Source organism: Cryptomeria japonica, chromosome 4 (assembly GCF_030272615.1).
Source record: "Cryptomeria japonica chromosome 4, Sugi_1.0, whole genome shotgun sequence".
NCBI classification, from domain to species: domain Eukaryota; kingdom Viridiplantae; phylum Streptophyta; class Pinopsida; order Cupressales; family Cupressaceae; genus Cryptomeria; species Cryptomeria japonica.
In genome coordinates, this window is record NC_081408.1 from 231769555 (window position 1) to 231789870 (window position 20316).

Below are 20316 nucleotides of genomic sequence, written 5' to 3' on the forward strand. Positions count from 1 at the left end.
ATTTGAAAGTGCATTGGAAATCAAAATAAGACAGCCACTAACCCATGTCGAATCAATGAAAATTGTGTCACCAATCAACAAGTAGATAACTTGCTCATACTCCATCTCCATGTCTTCTTTCATTGGAAGAAAGAGTGATCGAAGATATGCTTCTCTTTGTTGTATTGCTTGTTCTATATGATTGCAGTGCTCCTTGACCTTTTGTAAGTGTTGCCTTGTTTGGGCAGCTAGCGACTTAGCTTGCTTATCTTTCCTTAAACACTCGTCACACAATCTTTGAGTCCTCTTTACATCATCTATGTTATGATGCACAAAATCAGACCTTTTACTAGATGCATCATCAACCAATGACTCATGTTCATCTTTCAAAACCTGAATGCCAACATTAGGTGACTCCATAACATTGTCTTCTCCATGATTAAAGGTTGCATCAGCTTGAGGATGAAAAGATATATCTGTTGGAATCCAATAACACTGAGAGGGGGGGTGAATCAGTGTTATATTGGAATTACCAATTTTAGCCTTATTAAAACATGCATACACCAACTGGTATATCGGTACATATATAATTGAAAGAAGTAAAGCAACCAATAAGCCAATCACATAAATGTACACCATAACACACAAAGTTATACATGGAAAAACTCAAAGAGGAAAAGCCACGGTGGGATTTGTGACCCACAATATCAATTCACTAGCCATATGAAGAGATATTACAAAATATAGGGGCTTGCACTTGCAGGAAGGCTTACAACCTAGAGCACACTGCTCAATCACAAAAGGAGCTTCACTGACTACATATAAATCCAGACTACAATCCGGAGAAGTGTTGAACTACAAAAGATAACATCTCCTATGCCTAAATACAGTTCTGATTAGGCTCTATCTGTTTCGGTCTGAAACCCTAAACCCTTTACCGGAATATCCCTTTACACAAATATCCTCACATACATGATCTCTCATATATATTTTGCATCTCCTTCATTATTTCCTTCCTAATACATATATGCATCATATCACATATAACAAAATGATCTAATCCAATTGACCTATATACCCCTTACAATTTATCATGCCTTATGTCATCTTACAAAGATATTTATAATATGAATATACATGTCGGCTATCTATAACATAAATACATGAATATCAAAAAAAATTGTTGATGTCGGATCCAAGAGATGTTGGCCTCAAATACCGATAACCTTATTCTAAACCATGTCAGCCTGCATTGACGGTAACCAAAGAAATCCTTCTATCCTATCGGTGTCGGTGTCGGTGTCGGTGTAGTGTTTGTGAAGTGCCTGTCGGTACACAACTGACCCAAATTATGAAGCCGGAATAAGATATCACGTTGCCATCAACGACAACATAGTGAAACCAGCCAATTGAGTGTCAATTGCCAACAATCTCCCCCTTTGGCATTGATGGCAATACTCATGTGAAAAATGATCATGGTTTCATCTGTAGGTTTCATCCTGCATGATCCCCCTGAGCTGTATATTCAACAATACAAAATACTCCATACTTCCATAGTTTTCCATCTATATACCCCCCCTAATGTATACAACTCCCTCTTTTATTTTTCACATCTATATCACTCCCCCTTTGACATCAATACCATCAAAATTTCCAAAAAGAATGTCAAAGATCCAAAACTGTACAATGAATATCCCAAGAATATCTTACCGAAGCTTAATATATTTGAAAATATCTGGGTATGCCTTCTCCAAAATCTCAAGGTAAGTATCCCAACCAGATTTGAAAGTGTCGGAAAAGATGCAAGTTCATTCATCATATGGGCAAAGGAATCTTTCTCTTTTAGCTCTGTCGATGTGGGCTTTCCAACCAGATCTATACATTCCTTCTTATGTACATCAAGTGAATCTAACTGGGGACTCACCAAACCTCTCATACTTCTGGCTCTTCTTATGATTTTGTCTTTTTATTTCTCAAGAGAAAAAATTTGAGCTTCCAAAACCAAAATTTGACCATCAATGGATGTAGTTAATGAATTCAATCCATCAAAAGAATTAGCTATACTTGCAATTTTCTCCTAGAATTCCTTAATCTTCTTATCCAAATTAAATGTAAGAGCATCTATGTTACAACATACTCTATATATATTTATACACTACTTCAAAGAATTATCTATCAATTTCAATTTGTCATCAATTTCCTTTCTCTCGAACTCAATCATCTGATCAAATGCAACTCTTTTAGCCTATGTGAACCTCTCCAGTGCTTGTCGGTTTGAAATCTGTTGCAAGGATTGAAAATCATTTGAAATGTTACCGGATGGGCTCGCTTCTCTGTCAATCTTGCACTCCAAGACTAGTTTGTGCAAAACAGTGATAGACTGATCAATAATCCCTTTATCCACAGATCCCTCCTTCATCATTTTTTGTGTAGCCATCATCATGAGTTCAGTAGAACTCACTCAGTTATGTTTTTCTTTACAACCTATGAGGTGTCAATTGACAACAATGATGGACCTACTACCAGTTCCTTGTCGGATTCCCCTTTCTTATCCTCTAAAGATTTATCCCTTATAGCTTCCTCACTTGCACCGGTGGCTTCGTCACTTGGTGCAGTCTCTGTAACTATCGGTTCCTCTGTAGGAACTGTAACCTCATCCTGTACATCTGTATTTGGAGGACTATTGTCCTCAACATTAGTATCATGTACAATATGAACCTTTCCACTCTCTGTATTTGTCGATATCTCAACATTTGCCTGTACATTTGTGTTTACTAGGGACTTAATTTCCACTATCTTAATGTTTTTCAAAATTGAGGATGAAGTACCCATAATACCCTTTCCTTTTCCTTCAACCAGGATGTCTGCAGTGTCTATCTTTGATTCCAGTGAAGTAAAGAAACCTCAGTTCTCTTCAAAGAACTTAACCCATGCCTTGTGGGTTTCCTTTATTATCTCATTTACCCTTCCTAGCATCAGACTGGTTATTCTATGTTTGTTGTTAAAGACTTTTCTATATGCAACCTTAAGTGTCCTATTCATCTCCTCTAGAGTAATAGAAACACAAACATATAACAGCTCTTGAATTTTTATGTGCTTGTCTTCTTGCATTGCTGATAGTCTCCTAGCATCTAGCATATCATACAATTATGCCGACATTTGGTTTTCAATCTCTATTAAGGCTTTCTTATACCAGTACCAGATGGAGTTGAAGGTGTTACATTTGGTGCTTGCTTCTATGCCAGTAATTTGAATGTAACTTTCCTAACCAGTTACTTTTTAGCCTCTACCTTGTTTTCCTCTATTTTCTTCCTTATAACCCTTTTGAAAGCTAGGGGTGTGTCATCCTCTGATGTAGACTCTGCTATAATAGACTCAATGAATACTTCTAGTTCTTTCCTCTTCCTGCCTTTCTTCGGGATAGCATCAATCAATGCTTTGATGTCCTATGAGACCTTCTGCAATGTTTTGTCTTATGACCATACTTATTACATTTAGAACATTGACCGAGAGCAGAATCAGGGTTCTGATTTGCTCTGATTCTACATTGCCTAGCCATGTGACCAAATCTATTGCAAACAAAACATCTACCATTAAATTTATAAGCATTAAACTGCCTTACCAGTGCCTTATGGTTTTGATCTTAATTAGCAGTACCGGAACTCTATCCTTGCTCAAATCCAAGTCCACTGGAATCTCCATTTTGCCTTTATCTCTTCAACAACTCATCTAGTTGTGCTAAACTAATTTTGAATTTTTCTTTATACTCACTTGCAGTAGTTAGATCATCTCTTAGAATTATCATTTGTCTCTTAAGATCTTGTTCATTACTCTAGGATTGTACCAAATCAGTTCTCAACATATCATTCTCATGAACCAACCTACCACATTCTTCAAATTTGTTCTTCAAAGATACAACAAGATTTTCTTCCTTTTTCTCCTGATCCTCAATCTCTTTAGACATTCTCATAGTTATAGCTTGCATTTCATTTTTCATGACCATGTTCTCCTGACTCGGGTTCTGACATTGTTCCTTAAGTGCATCTTTCTCTTCATCATCCTAATTTTGCAAAAGTTCCTTCCTCCTAGCTTGAACAGATGACAGACTCTCGTGTAGGACAAGAATGAATTCCTTAGCAGAATTCAATTCATCTTGTAGCTTTAAGTTCTTCATCCTTTTAGCATCATAATCTTCAAGTGCCATCTCAAGTTGCTTTTCCAAACCCATATCCATGGATTTCGGATTCAAGATCTCCCTCAAGCTATTAAACTTCCTTCGAGGCACAAGGATCTGATACCAATAGTTAGAATTCAATAACATTGAGAGGGGGGGTGAATCAATGTTATACCAAAATTATCAATTTTAGCCTTATTAAAGCATGCATACACCAACCGGTATACCAGTACATATAGAATTGAAAGAAGTAAAGCAACCAATAAGCCAATCACATAAATGAACACCATAACACACAGATTTATATGTGGAAAACCTCAAAGTAGAAAAATCACGGTGGTATTTGTGACCCACAATATCAATTCACTGGCCATATGAAGAGATAGTACAAAATATAGGGGCCTGCACTTGTAGGAATGTTTACAGGCTAGAGCACACTGCTCAATCACAAAAGGAGCCTCACTGACTACATATAAATCTAGACTACAATCCAGAGAAGTGTTGAACTGCAAAATATAGCATCTCCTATGCCTGAATACAGTTCCTATTAAGCTTTGTCTATTCCGGTCTGAAACCCTAAACCCTTTACTGGAATACCCCTTTACACAAATATCCTCACATACGTGATCTCTTAGATATATTTCACATCTCCTTCATTATTTCCTTCCTAATACATATTCGCATCATATCACATATATCAAAATGATCTAATCCAACTGACCTAAATACCCCTTACAATTTATCATGCCTTATGTCGTCTTACAAAGATATTTACAATATGAATATACTTGTCAGCTAGATAACATAAATACATAAATATCAAAAACAATTGTTGATGTCGAATCCAAGAGATGTCAGCCTCCAATACCAATAACCTTATTCTAAACCATGTTGGCTTGCACTGTTGGTAACCAAATAAATCCTTCTATCATGTCGATGTCGATGTTGATGTCGGTGTTGGTGTAGTGTCTGTGAAATGCCTGTCGGTACACAACTGACCCAAAATATGAAGCCGGAATAAGATATCATGTTGCCATCAATGACAAAATAGTGAAACCAACCAATTAAGTATCAATTTCCAACAATATCACTCTTGTTATAACAATCAACACCACTATCATGCTTTTGTATCACACCTTCAACTCTTACATGCACCTCCTTATTGGAAACTTCATTTTCAACACTTGCTCTATGAATGCCAGCATTTGTAGACTTCTCTTCATTTGTCATTCCATGAGTAAAAATTGCAAACTCATGAGAATGAGGAGGTAAACAATTGTTTCCCAAGAACAACTCAATGATGATATCATCCCATAGCAAAATATTACCTTTATCAACCCATGTCTCATGATTAACATCCCAAACTTGAATGTCATGCTCAGATTTTTCTTTATGAGTAGGAATTGTGTCATTAATGAAATCAACAATCACACTAGAGGATGCATTGTAATCACCAAAATAATTCTTACCATTACCCATATAAATCTTATCCTCAAACAAGTTGACAATATCCCTGTGGGTTAGTTTTTGTAATGGTGGGAAAATGGTGAATGATAGATCAAGAGGAAAACTACCCTTTCCCTCAAAGAGAGATGAGAATTTCACGATTGATTACCATTAAAGCACTTTTTTACCATGTTACATTAGAAAGACAAGAGGATATTTCACTAGATTCAATCTCTCCACATAAAGATGGTAGATTGAATTCTGGATGAATTTGGAATGCTAAGTTGATCCCCTCTTCCTTGTTTGAAATGGAAAGGAATTGATTGAATTATGTAGTGCAAAAGTGACAAAGAATTGATTATAACTTGAGATCGAAATATGGGATGAAGCTGTGCAGCTAGATCTGGTAGTAAAATGTCGAGACAAAGTCGCCTTGCGAATTTGAGGAAAAGTTGTCGGACCATGGCAGGAACGTACATGGTCCTCCAAAAAATCCATGAAACAAAAAGGGTTTTTCCACCTCTGCAAATGAATCCTAAATCTGAAAATACAGTTGTGCACCTACAACCTCCACACATAAAAGAGAAGAAAATGGGTTGGGATTGGGGGTTTACCTTTAGATCAAACCCCAGCTTTGGAATTAACCAAGTAATGAAAGAAAGTACTTGCAAGTAGATGTAAATGAAAGATTGAATTGTAAATCACCTCAAGGGAGGTTGTGATAGCAATGTTGATAGAAGTGCTTGTGTGTAATTGTATGTTGAAATCAATCTCCTCTTCAATGGTTGAATCCTTGACTTGAATGCAACACCTAGCCTTGAAGGGAGACTTGAGAATGCTCAATGCTGGAAAAGAATGCTTGAATTCTTGATCGCTTGTGCACACTTGAATCTCTCCAACTTCAACTTATCCAACTTATCATTTTTTCACCTCCCCAAATGAGGGGATGAATGCCCCTTAAATACATGTTAGTGGATTTGAATTTCATCACGGGCCGACATCAGGGGAGCTTCCCGCCTAAGGCACAACTAACAATGAAACCCTAGGAAGGGTTCTTCCCCAAAATAGGGCAGGGATAGGGGTGCCACGCCCCTATCCTACCCCTTTCCCCAGGGCAAAGTGTGAATGGGGTGATGCAGAGGCCAAGGAAGAAGTTGTTTCCGCAAGCTGAGCAATCTTTGGTCTTTGATTAGGCTAGAGGATTTGATCTCGCATGTGTGAGGACCCTAATGCAGTCAAAAATTTCTAGGGTTGCAATTTTATGACACTACATTTAGCCCCCACTTTAGCGGGAGTATAAGAGTATGCCAATATTGTTGGTAAAGTTCAAGGAAACAAGATTGAAAGACTTCTACTATGTCAAGGAGTCAAGATGTGCCAAGCCCCCAGCGGACTTAGGATCTTACGACTTCGATTGACAAAGTAAAAGGGAAGATCGAGAAGAGGAGAACCATGACTGCAAGTAGCAAAGTTCCCTTCACTATGAGTCATGAAAGCAAGGATACAAAAGATTACAAAGAAAAACAAAATTCACTAAGTAATTCTAAGTATCACAAGAAGGAAAGTATGAGTGGAGTGTATGCCCCCATTTTAAAGTGATCACACGTGCCTTATCGGGAGGGATTGCTTTAAGGTAGGATACACCCAAGAGAGAGAAGGAAAGGGACCACGTTATCGCAAGGATTTAGCCCCCTATCGAGGTATAAACCCAAGGATAATGAACACAAAACATGAGGTAGTATCGCTTTCCTCGGGGTCAGTATGTTGTATGATAACTCATGTATATCACGTATGTATATGCATATAATAATCTTCATTCCCCAAAGGAGGACACTACCTTAGAAGAAAGGGAAGAGAGGATGTCTTTTGAGTCAACATGAAAGAGACCAAGAGAAGATCTCAATGCTTTGCATCATCCCCAAGTAGACATTAAGGGAACAATAGAAGAACAAGGATACACATAGAAGAATGGTCACAAAAGAGAAAGAAAGGAGAGAGAGAGAGAAGATCTGCAGTGCTTGTATCGCTAATCTAGCACGACATCTACCTCTCGATCTTGCTGATCACTATTTTGGGAAGGCGAGCAACACGCCAGAGGAGTAATATCGAGCATAGAAAATGGAGCTATCACAAGATCCAAAGAAGGAGTATGCTCATGTTGTAAGTCAGTTTGTTTGATTTTAGGAGTTAGGATTAGGGTTTGTGAAAACTCATCTGATAAATACTTGTCCACATCAACATACTTATACTCACTATCAGAAGCATTAGGAGTTGTATTGCCATTATGAATAACATTTTCACCCATTTCTTCATCAAAGTTTAGAGAAAGAGGAGCAAGAACACGAATAGGAGTAAAACCATCACATGTTTTATGCAACTTATGATTTGGAGATGTAGGTTGAACATCTTTCTTAGGAGAAAAGGGAACTGTGTCAACTTGTGGAGTTTGAGGAGATTGAGTATTTTGATGGACAACTTCACGAGCTCAAACACGTCATCTTTGTCGGTGTTCTCTTTCACAACGATTCCATCGAGTCTTAGTGGAAGGTTGAGAAGGAGGAGGAACATTTGAACAAGTAGGAATATTTCTCTCCTTGATAGTTGAAGGTTTAGGTTGAGGTCTTTTTGGTTGAACAATAGGAGAAGAAGGCCTCTTCTCTCGATAAGAGGAAGGAGGTGGAAATGTGCCATAGAAAGGAGGAATATTAGGTGTAGGAAGGAGACTAGGTCCATCATGAGCAGGAGGTATAGTCTAACCTTAGGAATAATATTGTTGTTCTCCTAAAGAGAAGGTAAAGTCACATCCATAGGAGTAGGTGGACAATCTTCCTTAGGAGGGAGATTAGTTCTATCCGAGAGGGGAAGAACCTCATCTTAAAGAATAATAGGAATGTCAAGTGTTGGCGATCTATGTTGACTTAAGGATAAGATCATATCATTCTTCCATTTTTTATTAGATTGAAAAAGACCATCACTCCTTGATGGAAGAGATTGAAATTGTTTAGGCCAAAAGAGATAAATAGGAACACTAGGGCTTCTTTCGGATGGACAAAATAAGCTATGGTTCATGGTTATGATTTCTCTATTGTGAGGAAATTTCATACACTTGTGTATTGGAGAAGAAATAGCCTTCATGGAAGATAGCCAAGGATAGCCCAACTTCACACGGTATTTCTCAGAAGAAGGTATAATAACAAAGTCAACATCCATGGATTTAGCATGAACTTCAACGTGAAGGGTGATAGAACCAATGGTAGGACATGTTAGGAATCCCACAGATACTGAGAGGGGGGGTGAATCAGTATCTAGCCGGTAATTAGAATTTCTCAACTTAAAACATGCAGAACATATTATAACAGTGTACCAGTATGCAAGAAATAATGTAATAAATAGAATTAAAAACATCCACATGAAAAACACACCATGACACAAGGATTTAATGAGGAAACTCAGTGTGAGAAAAACCTTGGTGGGATTTGTGACCCACAATATCCACTTACTGGCTAATAAGAGAATATTACTTACAAGAGGGGCCTACACATGCAGGAAGGCCAATTGCCTAGAGCTCACTGCTCAATGGGAAGTCTCACTGACTTACAATGTGGATTATACAAATCCAATATCTTGTACTGCTTTACAATAGCATCTATAATGCTTGATCCAGTACCGGTTTCTACTCTGTTATTTACATAAAACCTTTAACCCATATTTCGCATAATAGGTCTGCCTAATATCTTCTTTTCCTTTGCTTCCATTACTTACAAAATGTCTACAATGATCTCTCTTATATATAAGAGTCATTTTACAACTTGCCAAGTCGGCTTACAAAGTTTTTACAATAATAAACAAAATATAATATAACAAAAATCCCGTTGGCCTCTATGTCGATATGCTTCCTTTCTCTGTGTCGGTGCCAGTGGTCTGAGTGTCGGTGTAGAGTGTGATCTGTTTATGCCAGTGAACTATCTTGTCGATGTAATGCCTTGTCGGTGTAATGCTTTGCCAGTGTCATAGGATTATAAGGTTGCCATCAATGACAAAAACTTCAATCACATGCAATGTCTCATTGGAGTGTGCATATGCCAACAATCCCCCCCTTTGGCATTGATGGAAACACTCATGAGAAAATTCAAAAGTGTATCCAAAATTGTGAATTCCAAAAAATGTTACCAAAAATGTGTGCTCCCCTTGAGCATATGATTCCTGTGATATTGAATTTTCTCATACCACTACTCCCCCTTTGGCATCAATGACAAAGGTTGTCAAGATGTTAGTAGAGTTTGTAGTTTCAACCTTGTAACTGGGTAGTTACAATTTGAAATAGATACGCCAAAATCAAGTTTATACTCTCCATAAACTTTTTATTGTCTCTTATTGTTGTCTCTGCTCTTTTAACTATACTGGTGAGGTGCTTCATATGCTTAGCCGGTGTTTTATGTCCTTGTATCAGTGCCTCAGATATTTCCTTCCGCAATGATGCTAGATAGTCCAATCTTGGACTTAGTTTTAATCTCAAATGCTTTGCCTTATTCACTATTCTCTCCTTTTCTCTTTCTAATTTAAGTAACTCTTCCTCAAAATTTGTTATCCTTTTCTCAAAAACTGATAATGTATCAGGTGAGTTAACAAAATTATTAGCAAGTTTATTGATTTCATCCTGTACCTTGCTTATTTTCTTATCTATGTCTACTGTCAAAAAGTTTGTCTTGCAGGTGTCTTTGTACAAATTTTTGTATTCCTTTAATAAGTTGCACAGTTCCGGTAGAAGTGTGTCAAATTTCCTAGTACACTTCTTTATTTGATCTTCAAAGAACTTCTGCTTTTTAATTTCTACCTTGTCCTTCAATGTCTCTTCCTTTATTTTCTCAATGTTCTCAGTGATGTATTTACACAAAGTATCAAGTTGTCCTAAAGAATCTTTATTGTCTATATTACAGTTAGGAGCAATTACCTTCAAAATTGGGATTGTGTCATCTATAGCTTTATAAGCTTGTGAACTACAATCTGTTATCCTTTTGATTGAATCCAAAAGTACTTTAGTTACATTTGTTGGTTTGTGGCCTATTGAGGAGGAACCAACATTCTGAATTCTGTCGGTGGAGGAAGTAACCAAGCTTGTTGTGACCTCTGGTAGGTCTATTTGTGTTTGCATTTCTTTAAGCAATGGTTTGTGTACTTCTCCAGTTGTCGGTTGCACTGTCTCCTCATGAACCTGTTCCTATTGCTGTTGCTCTTCTTGTTGCTCTGTCTCAATCTGAGTTCCTGCTTGTTGCTCTTTGTCATCTGTCGGTTTCTCTTGTGTGTTATCAGTTTGCTCAACTACCGATGGCTCACTAGCCATTTCAGCCTTACTAGTTGTATCTTTGTCTACCACAATGTTGATCTTTTGTGTATCAACATCTACTGTATATAAGACTTCAGGATTAGGGTTGACATCCTATACATCCATACTTTCAACTGTCGATTGATCTTCTGTAGTTGTTGTTACCAATGATGTAAAAGGAGGTGGGGGTAAGTTGTCTTTTACTTTGATACTCGGAGGTCCACCAACCTTTCCTTTTCCTTTGTCTCTTTCTTTCTGATATACCTTTATTGGTTTGGGGTTCATGTATTCTTCCTGTTTTTCTTTTTCAACTAGGAATATATCCCATCCATTTTCTATTTCTTCAGTCACCTCATTGACTCTTCCAACCATTAATGCAATGTGCCAATGTGCAGTAGAGAATACTGACTGGTTGGCTTCAGTAATTAAATCATCAATTTCTTTAGGTGAGTTCACTGGGTAGACAGAAAGTAGCTTTTCTATCTTTATTTTCTTGTCAAGTTCTATTACTGCTTTTCTCCTTGCTTCCAGTCTTTGGAACAATTCATCTGGTACTTCATCTACAACTTCCATCAAAAATTTCTTATACATGTCCATATGCAATATAACATTGTTTTCTACTTGTTCTTTTTCATCTGCAGTCAAAGTGTCATACAATTTCTCTATATTCTTCAGTTTCCCTTCCTTTGTAATTTCATTCAATAGTATGTCAAGAGGAGCCAAGTTTTGTTTTATTCTCTTCTTATTTTGGGGTGTCAGAGTCTTCTTTGGTGTAGTCTTTTTAACTGGAGATCTCACTGCTTGTTGTTTATGTCTTGTCCTCCTAGGTGAGGGTGTGGTTGCCGGTGAGGGATCTCTTTTCCTTACAACTCTTTTGAAAGTTGCAGACATGTCACTTTCTGAAGAAGTTCCTACAGGTGATAGATGAGTCTCAGGCTGTAGAGTTCCTAGCTCATCCTCAGTGATACCGGTTTGCTTTAACACATCTTCTTTAATAGCCTTTGCCTATCTAGAGCCTCTTCTCACAACTGCCTCAACCTTTTTCACTCTCTTCTTAGATTGTATTTGTTTTTCTATAGTCTCAACACTACCAAATACTTCTTCCTTTGGTTCGTTTGGTGCTTCCAAAAGTGCTTTAGCATAAGTCTCAATTATATGATCATCTATCTCATAGCCCATCTCTGTTACCCAAATTGTTCTTGGGATGACTGCTTCCATCTAGATTTCATCCTTTTTTATTACAAAACATATTTCATCCTTGTACTTGTCAACAACCTTTTGTGATAATCTGATTCTCTTATTCATTTTGACCTTAAGTTCTTGAAAGTAATCATGGATATTGTTTTCCTTATCTTCTCCCATATTGTTGAATAGTTTTGTTAGCTATTTACCTACCGGTATATCAAATCCAAGTTCTTTGTAGCCTATACCGAGAACTTGTTTGGTTATATGTAGCATCAAACATACTAGCAGATTTCCAAACCTAAAAGGTCCTTTCTTATCCTTCTTAATCTTGCCTAGATTGTCAATTAACTCATCCTTCAACCACTCACATATATCAATCTTTACATTATTTATGGTCATGTCATAAGCACTCTTAATGCATAAACTTGAAACTGAATTGAGTCTATTTGCATGAGTTGCCTTATACCCTAATATCATGCTGATAAACCTTACATTGATGTTGGTTACATCATTGACTCTTAAGAACCTTTTATCAGATGTAGCACCAGTTAGCTTAGTAACTAGGCCATTTGAGACCTTATTGGTTTTATCTGGCCTTGTACCGGTGGTCGGTAACCCTATGACAACTTTCACAGCCTCCTTGGTGAATTTGTGAATTGCGTCTAACCAGAAAAATTCACCATGAACCCTGCTTAAGACTATCCTAATCACATCTTTGGGAAATTCAGAAATGTAGAGGATTTCAGTAAATCCTAGGGTTTCAATGATTTTATGTTCCGGTTTCACATTTCCGAAATTATCGCATATGATAGTTTTATACATAGTTTTGATCTCTTCATCTCCTAATTCCTCTATGTTGCAATGAATATAAATTGTGGGGTCTTCAGCATAAACAGCTCCTTTTGGTATTTGTGAGAAAGCACCTATATTGTCATCTTTCTTTGCTACTTCAGGAACTAGTTGAAATATGGGCCTAGGGTGTTTTATGACCTCGACTACAGTAGGGTTTGCTATATATTCAAGTGCAGAGGTGGATGCCATGATGATAAATACCTTTTTTTTCTATCTTGGATGGATTGATTGCTTGAAGTGCTTTGCCTCTTTGCTTGAAATTCCTTAGCTCTGCAAATTTTGCGCTCTACGAATGTTTGAAATCATGGTGAAATGAAATGGAGCCAAAACCACAAATTTATAGTGTTAATTTACCATCTACCACATTTAATGCATGCGGTTAAGTATTCACTTAACATTGTCTGCCAGTAATGAAGTAATTTCCAACTTCTCATCTCTAATCGAGGGAATAATAGCACATGTGTCATTAGATTGCCAAACCCTCAAGGAAACATTCTTCAATATGATGAAGAATTTCCTGTCGGTGGAGCATCACTTTGTCCTACCGGTGAAGCATCACTCTGTCCTATCAGTGAAGCATTGATTGGTTCTACCAGTGGAGGAGTATTCCCAACATTTAGATCAGCTTTTCTAATCCATTGTTTTGAGAATTCTTGCTTAGCCTCTTCAACTTTTTCTTTACCTTTCAAGCTAGAACTTGTGTTGTCTGTCGGTGATCCTTTACTTCTACAGAATTTTGCAATATGTCCAATCTTGTTACATGCATAACAAGTCACATTATTCTTCTAAATAGCTTTCCCATAACCTATGTTGGTTTGTGTTCTGCATTGATTAGATAAATGTCCAAATCTTCCACAAACATAATATCTCACATTCATTCTGCAATTTTCAGAATTGTGATCAACTTTGTTGCATTTTGAACATTGACCGGTGGGTGTGTTGATATTCTGATAATTTCTAGATCTACATTCATTTGCTCTATGACCATACTTATTACAGTTAAAGCATTTTCCATTGAATTTATAAGCATTAGGTTGCCTTACCGGTTTGCTTTGATCCTATGTATTTGCAGTACTGGAGCTTTCACCAACTTCAAAGCCAATTCCAGAAGTGTCACTTTTAGGTTTTTGATTCTTTAGCAAGTTACCAAGTTCCTCTAAGCTTTTCTTGAATTTTCCTTTATGTTGATTTACAGTTTCTTGTTCTCTTTCTAAGACTTCTTTCTGCCTCATTAGTTCATTGGAGTCATTCTGAGTGTGCATCAGATTTGTCTTTAATAAATCATTTTCATAGCTAAGCCTTGTGTTCTCATTTGTTGCATCACTTAGTCTTCTGGTCAATTCTTCTTCATTCTTCTTCCTATCTTCAATCTCTTTACAAAATCTCATAGTCATATCCTGCATCTCATTCTTTGTAGTTATGTTCTCCAGTTCAGCTTACTTAACATATCATTAAGTGATTTTTTTTCATCATTCTCATTTTGCATTTTTTCACAAAGTTCTCTTCTCTTATTTCTTGCAATAGTAAGATTCTCTTGAAGTGCCTGAATGATATCCTGAGCTGCCTTTAGATCATCTTCTAGTTTGATATTTTTCAATTTTTCTATATCATAGTCTGAGAGAGCTCCTTCAAGTTGCTTCATCAGATTTTCCATATCTACCGGTGTCAAGATCTTCCTCAAGTTGTTAGGCTTCTGAAAATAGAGGATCAAGCTCTGATACCAATTGTTAGGAATCTCACAGATACTGAGAGGGGGGGGTGAATCAGTATTTGACCGGTAATTAGAATTTCTCAACTTAAAACATGCAGAACATATTATAATAGTGTACCGGTATGCAAGAAATAATGTAATAAACAGAATTTAAAACATCCACATGAAAAACACAACATGACACAAGGATTTAACAAGGAAACCCAGTGTGGAAAAAACCTCGGTGGGATTTGTGACCCACAATATCCACTTACTGGCCAGTAAGAGAATATTACTTACAAGAGGGGCCTGCACATGCAGGAAGGCCAATTGCCTAGAGCTCACTGCTCAATGGGAAGTCTCACTGACTTACAATGTGGATTATACAAATCCAATATCTTGTACTGCTTTACAATAGCATCTGTAATTCCTGATCCAGTACTGGTTTCTGCTTTGTTCTTTACATAAAACCTTTAACATATATTTCGCATAATAGGTCTGCCTAATATCTTCTTTTTCTTCACTTCCATTACTTACAAAATGTCTACAATGATCTCTCTTATATATAAGAGTCATTTTACAACTTGCCAAGTCAGCTTACAAAGTTTTTACAATAATAAACAAAATATAATATAAAAAAAATCCTATCGGCCTCTGTGCCGGTATGCTTCCTTTCTCTGTGCCAATGCCGGTGGTCTGAGTGCTAGTGTAGAGTGTGATCTGTTGATGCCGGTGTAATGCTTTGCCAGTGTCATAGGATTATAAGGTTGTCATCAATGACAAAACCTTCAATCACATACAATATCTCATTGGAGTGTGCATATGCCAACAGGACAAGAGAAGCCATCAAATAATTTTACAACCACATTAGAAGCATCATATATTGGTTTATGCAATCGTAAAGTGAAAAGATACTCTTCAGTTATGACATTAACCATGCAAGAGGGATCAATCAGGGCACCATGATAAAGGATATCCTTAACCGTTGCAGCTATGTATAAAGGGCCATCGGGTGCTCTAATGGTCTCACGAGGGTAAAATGTAATACAAGGATCCTTAGGCAAATCTTGTGTTTCTACCATATTAACCAAGTTTGGATCCATAGAGGTGAATTCTTCAAAAGAGAGAGAATTAGGCACAATCTCAATAACGTTAGAGGTATGAGATGGCAAGGGATCAGTAAAAATCTTAAGATTTTGATAAGGAGGAGCCACTGATTTATTACCTTTATCATTCACACCCGCCACATATATAGTATTATTATCAATCAAGTCTTGAATCTTATTCTTCAATGCAAAACATTTTTTAGTATCATGACCAGGTTGACAATGAAATTGGCAAAAGGAATTGTTATCAAAATAAGGGGATGCAAATTTGGAAGGATCAATTTGTTTTATAGGAGGAAGTTTGATAACATTTATGTGCAACAACTAAGACATAATACTATATAAAGATTCATTCAAAGGAGTAAATTGTATTGCTCTTTGGAAAAATTTAGAAATAGAAGGCACACCTGTTGTAGCATTCACATGGTTGTTGTTGATTGGATCATTGAAATTAATGAAGCTTTTTGTTGGTTTGAACTTCACAAACCGTTGTTGAACACTCTCCCCCTTATCACTTGGAGCCATAGGAGTAGATTGCTCCATTTGACTCACAGTGAATTGATAATTGTGGAGTGTTGCGCACAACTATGGAAAGGAAGTAAACTCAGACAAAAGAATATTTTCCCTGATATCTTTTTGCAAATTAGAAATGAAATTTTTTTGAATATCATTATCAGGCACATGAAAAGAAATTTGAGCACACAAATGCTTATATCTACCAATGAAATCAGTCACTTTTTCTTTAACACCTTGTTTACAATGCATTAAATCAGTCAAAGTGATTTTAAGACCAATGTTATTTTAAAATTGTTGGATGAAAGCATTTGCTAGTTGTTGAAAGAAAGTGATAGAATAAGAAGGCGAAGAGCAATACCATTGTAAGGCCTTATCTCTTAGTATTCTTGTAAACAGTTTTGCAAGCAATCTTTGATCATAAGCAAAATCGGTACACAAGGTTTGGAATGTTTTGATATGCGTAAGAGGGTCACCTTTTCCATTATAGAGTTCTAATTGGGGGATCTTCACATGTTCAGGTGGCATGGCTTTAACAATATCAAGAGAAAGTGGGCTCGCAACATCAAAGGTGGGCGCACTAAATTTGGATTGACTTATGGAAGCCATTTGTTGTTGTAAGGAAGACACTTTTTAAGAAAGATTGTTGATTGTCATTTTGGTGGAAGAATTGATGTTAGACATAGGTGATTGAGAAGGTGGTGTGATTTTATTGAAAGAAGGCATGGACTGAGAATAAGGTTGTGGGACTTTATGATAAGTAGGCATTGGTGATGACTGAGTAAGAAAAGGGACACTTAAAGGAGGAATAAAGTTGTTGAAGGAATTGCCCCCTTGTGTCACACTGATTGGTTGAGGAATAATAGGAACACTCATGGAAGACATAGGTAAAGATGGAGGATTAAATGAAGAAGAGGTATTGCCCCCATTACCAATTGTTGTAGGGATGACATTTTGAGTTCAAGTGGCCATGATGTTAGATGTGAAAGTAGGAATACTAATCATAGGAGTAGTCAAAGGAATTGAAGGATTGACTTCTATTGAAGGTTGTGAATAACCTAGGGTTTCGGCACAACTCTTGATAGACATGACATTAGAATCAACAATATGTGCAATGCCACACAATATATCAATTTCATTCTTATCACTTTGAAGCATGCGTTAAAGACCTTCAATTAATGGAAGAGCTTCACTATTAGGGTATTACTGGGACATCCATTGTTGAAAGCTATCAAATTGATTATCCAATGTAGAAAGTTGATCTAAAGAAACCCTAGTTAAAGCTTCTTCTTCATTATGGGATCCATCAATGGGGTGAATAGGCACATGATTAGGATGGGAAGAATTAGCATGATCCTCATTAAAGAAGTCACCCAAATTAGGCTCCATCTCCTTGATAATTAAACCTTGGGAAGCCTTAATTATAATGCTTCATCTAACGAGGATAGGATAGGTAGGACTAATAGTGGCAAAACTCATGCACTAGAGGGAAAATTTGAATTTTGAATTGTAGAACAAAGATTACAAAATTGGTTAATGCAAAATTCAAGAAAATAATGATTACACAATTTGAAATTTGTTGGAGGAAGGGGATGACACAATTTCCAAAAATGAAAGGAAATTGGAATTTTAAAATTAGGGCCAAGGGAGTGTACCACTTAATCATAAAATCAAAAATTTTAAAACTAGGGTAGACTATAATTAACCTCTTAATTTTAAAAAAATTCTTGAAAGTTGAAATGTTGAATTTTGAAGGTATTTCTGATTCCAGAGGGATCAAAAATCGATAAAATTAGCTAATCTTTTGGATTTAGGTTATTAAATACAGTCATAACAGTCTCCCAAAATTTTGGGAAAAAACCCGGGGACCGTGGCGAGAACGCACATGGTCCGACCAACTTTTTTTGAAATTTTCAGGGATGCATATTATGATGATTTGAAATCTAACCCCAAAAAATTGGCGAATTTTACGATCTCTAGATGGGCGAAATGAAGGTGCAAATGTGAAAATAGGACCCTATTAGGGTTTTGAAGAAAAAGAGGAATTGAATTGTAATTTTGAAAATGGTGAAACCTAATGGATAGGAACACCTTGGAAAATGTTTAGAAATCTGAATGTAAATGAAATTGATTTGAAATTCACACAAAATCCAATTAATTTTAAAAATTAGGGTTTGATGACCTAACCACTTAATTTTGAAATTTGAATTTTGGGAAAAAGGGAGGAAATTGAAATTTTGAATTGTAGGATTGGAGACAAATATGAGAACAATCATAAATCTGAAAATTAAATTGAAATCCAATTTTTTTCACAAGTTCAAGATGATTTTTGAAAATTAGGGTTTTAAAAAGTAACCTCTTAATTTTGTAAATTTTAATTGCAAATTAAGCAAGACAAAGATGAAATTGAATTTGACAAACAATGCAATTTTTCAGATCTAAGATAACCACAAGCAATTTTTACAAATCACAAGTTCAATTTTAAATTTTAAAAACTAGGGTTTTTAATGAATTAACCACTAATTTTGCAGAAAGTTGAAACTTGTAAATGAAAAATATGCAATGTTGTTCAAAGGAAAGCATGCAAGATGTCGGGTTCACCAAAATGTAATGGTGGGAAAATGGTGAATGATAGATCAAGAGGAAAACTACCCTTTCCCTCAAAGAGAGATGAGAATTTTGCTATTGATTACCATTCAAGCACTTTTCACCATGTTACTTTAGAAAGAGGAGAGGATAATTCACTTGATTCAATCTCTCCACACAAAGATGGTAGATTGAATTCTGAATGAATTGGGAATGCTAAGTTGATCCCCTCTTCCTTGTTTGAAATGGAAGGGAATTGATTGAATTATGTAGTGCAAAAGTGACAAAGAATTGATTACAACTTGAGATCAAAATATGGGATGAAGTTGTGCACTTGGATCTGGCAGTAAAATGTTGAGATGAAGTCACCTTGTGAATTTGAGGAAAAGTTGCCCGGACCATGGCGAGAATGTACATAGTCCTCCGAAAAATTTGCAAAACGAAAAGGGTTTTTTTGCCTCTACAAATGAAGCCCGAATCTAAAAGTACAGGTGCGCACCTACAACCTACACACATAAAAGAGAGAAAAATGGGTTGGGATTAGGGGTTTGCCTTTAGGTCAAACCCCAGTTTTGGAATTAACCAAATAATGAAAGAAAGTACTTGCAAGTAGATGTAAATGAAAGACTGAATTGTAAATCACCTCAAGGGAGGTTGTGATAGCAATGTTGATAGAAGTGCTTGTGTGGAATTGTATGGTGAAATCAATCTCCTCTTCAATGGTTGAATCCTTGGCTTGAATGCAACACCTAGCCTTGAAGGGAGACTTGAGAATGCACAATGCTGGAAAAGAATGCTTGAATGCTTGATCGCTTATGCACACTTGAATCTCTCCAACATCAACTAATCCAAATTATTCTTTTTTCACCTCCCCAAATGAGAGGATGAATGTCCCTTAAATAAATGTTAGTGGATTTGAATTTCGTCATGGGCCGACATCGAGGGAGTTTCCCGCCTAAGGCACAACCAACAATGCAACCCTAGGAAGGGTCCTGCCCCAAAATAGGGAAGGGATAGGGGTGCCACACCCCTATCCTATGAGGACAAGGGCACAACACCCCTATCCAAGGGGGGACAGTGGCACCACACCCCTGTCCTACCCCTTTCCCTAGGGAAGAGTGCAAACGGGGTGATGCAAAGGCCAAGGAAGAAGCTATTTTTGCAAGCTGAGCAATCTTCGGTCTCCAATCAGGCTAGAGGATTCGATCTCGCATGCATGAGGACCCTAATGTAGTCAAAAATTGCTAGGGTCATAATTTTATGACACTACAATTTTATTACCTCATGGTCTTCTTTATTTGCTATCATGAAATCAGATTGTGGGTGGTCAGTATCTCCAACCTTTGTCATGTGTTTACCAATCCACACTTGGTTGTCCTCAAGAGATTGCTCAAGTACTGATAACAGACTACTGATTGCATTCAGAAAATCAGATGTTCCCTTTCGTCCCTCCTTTTTGCAT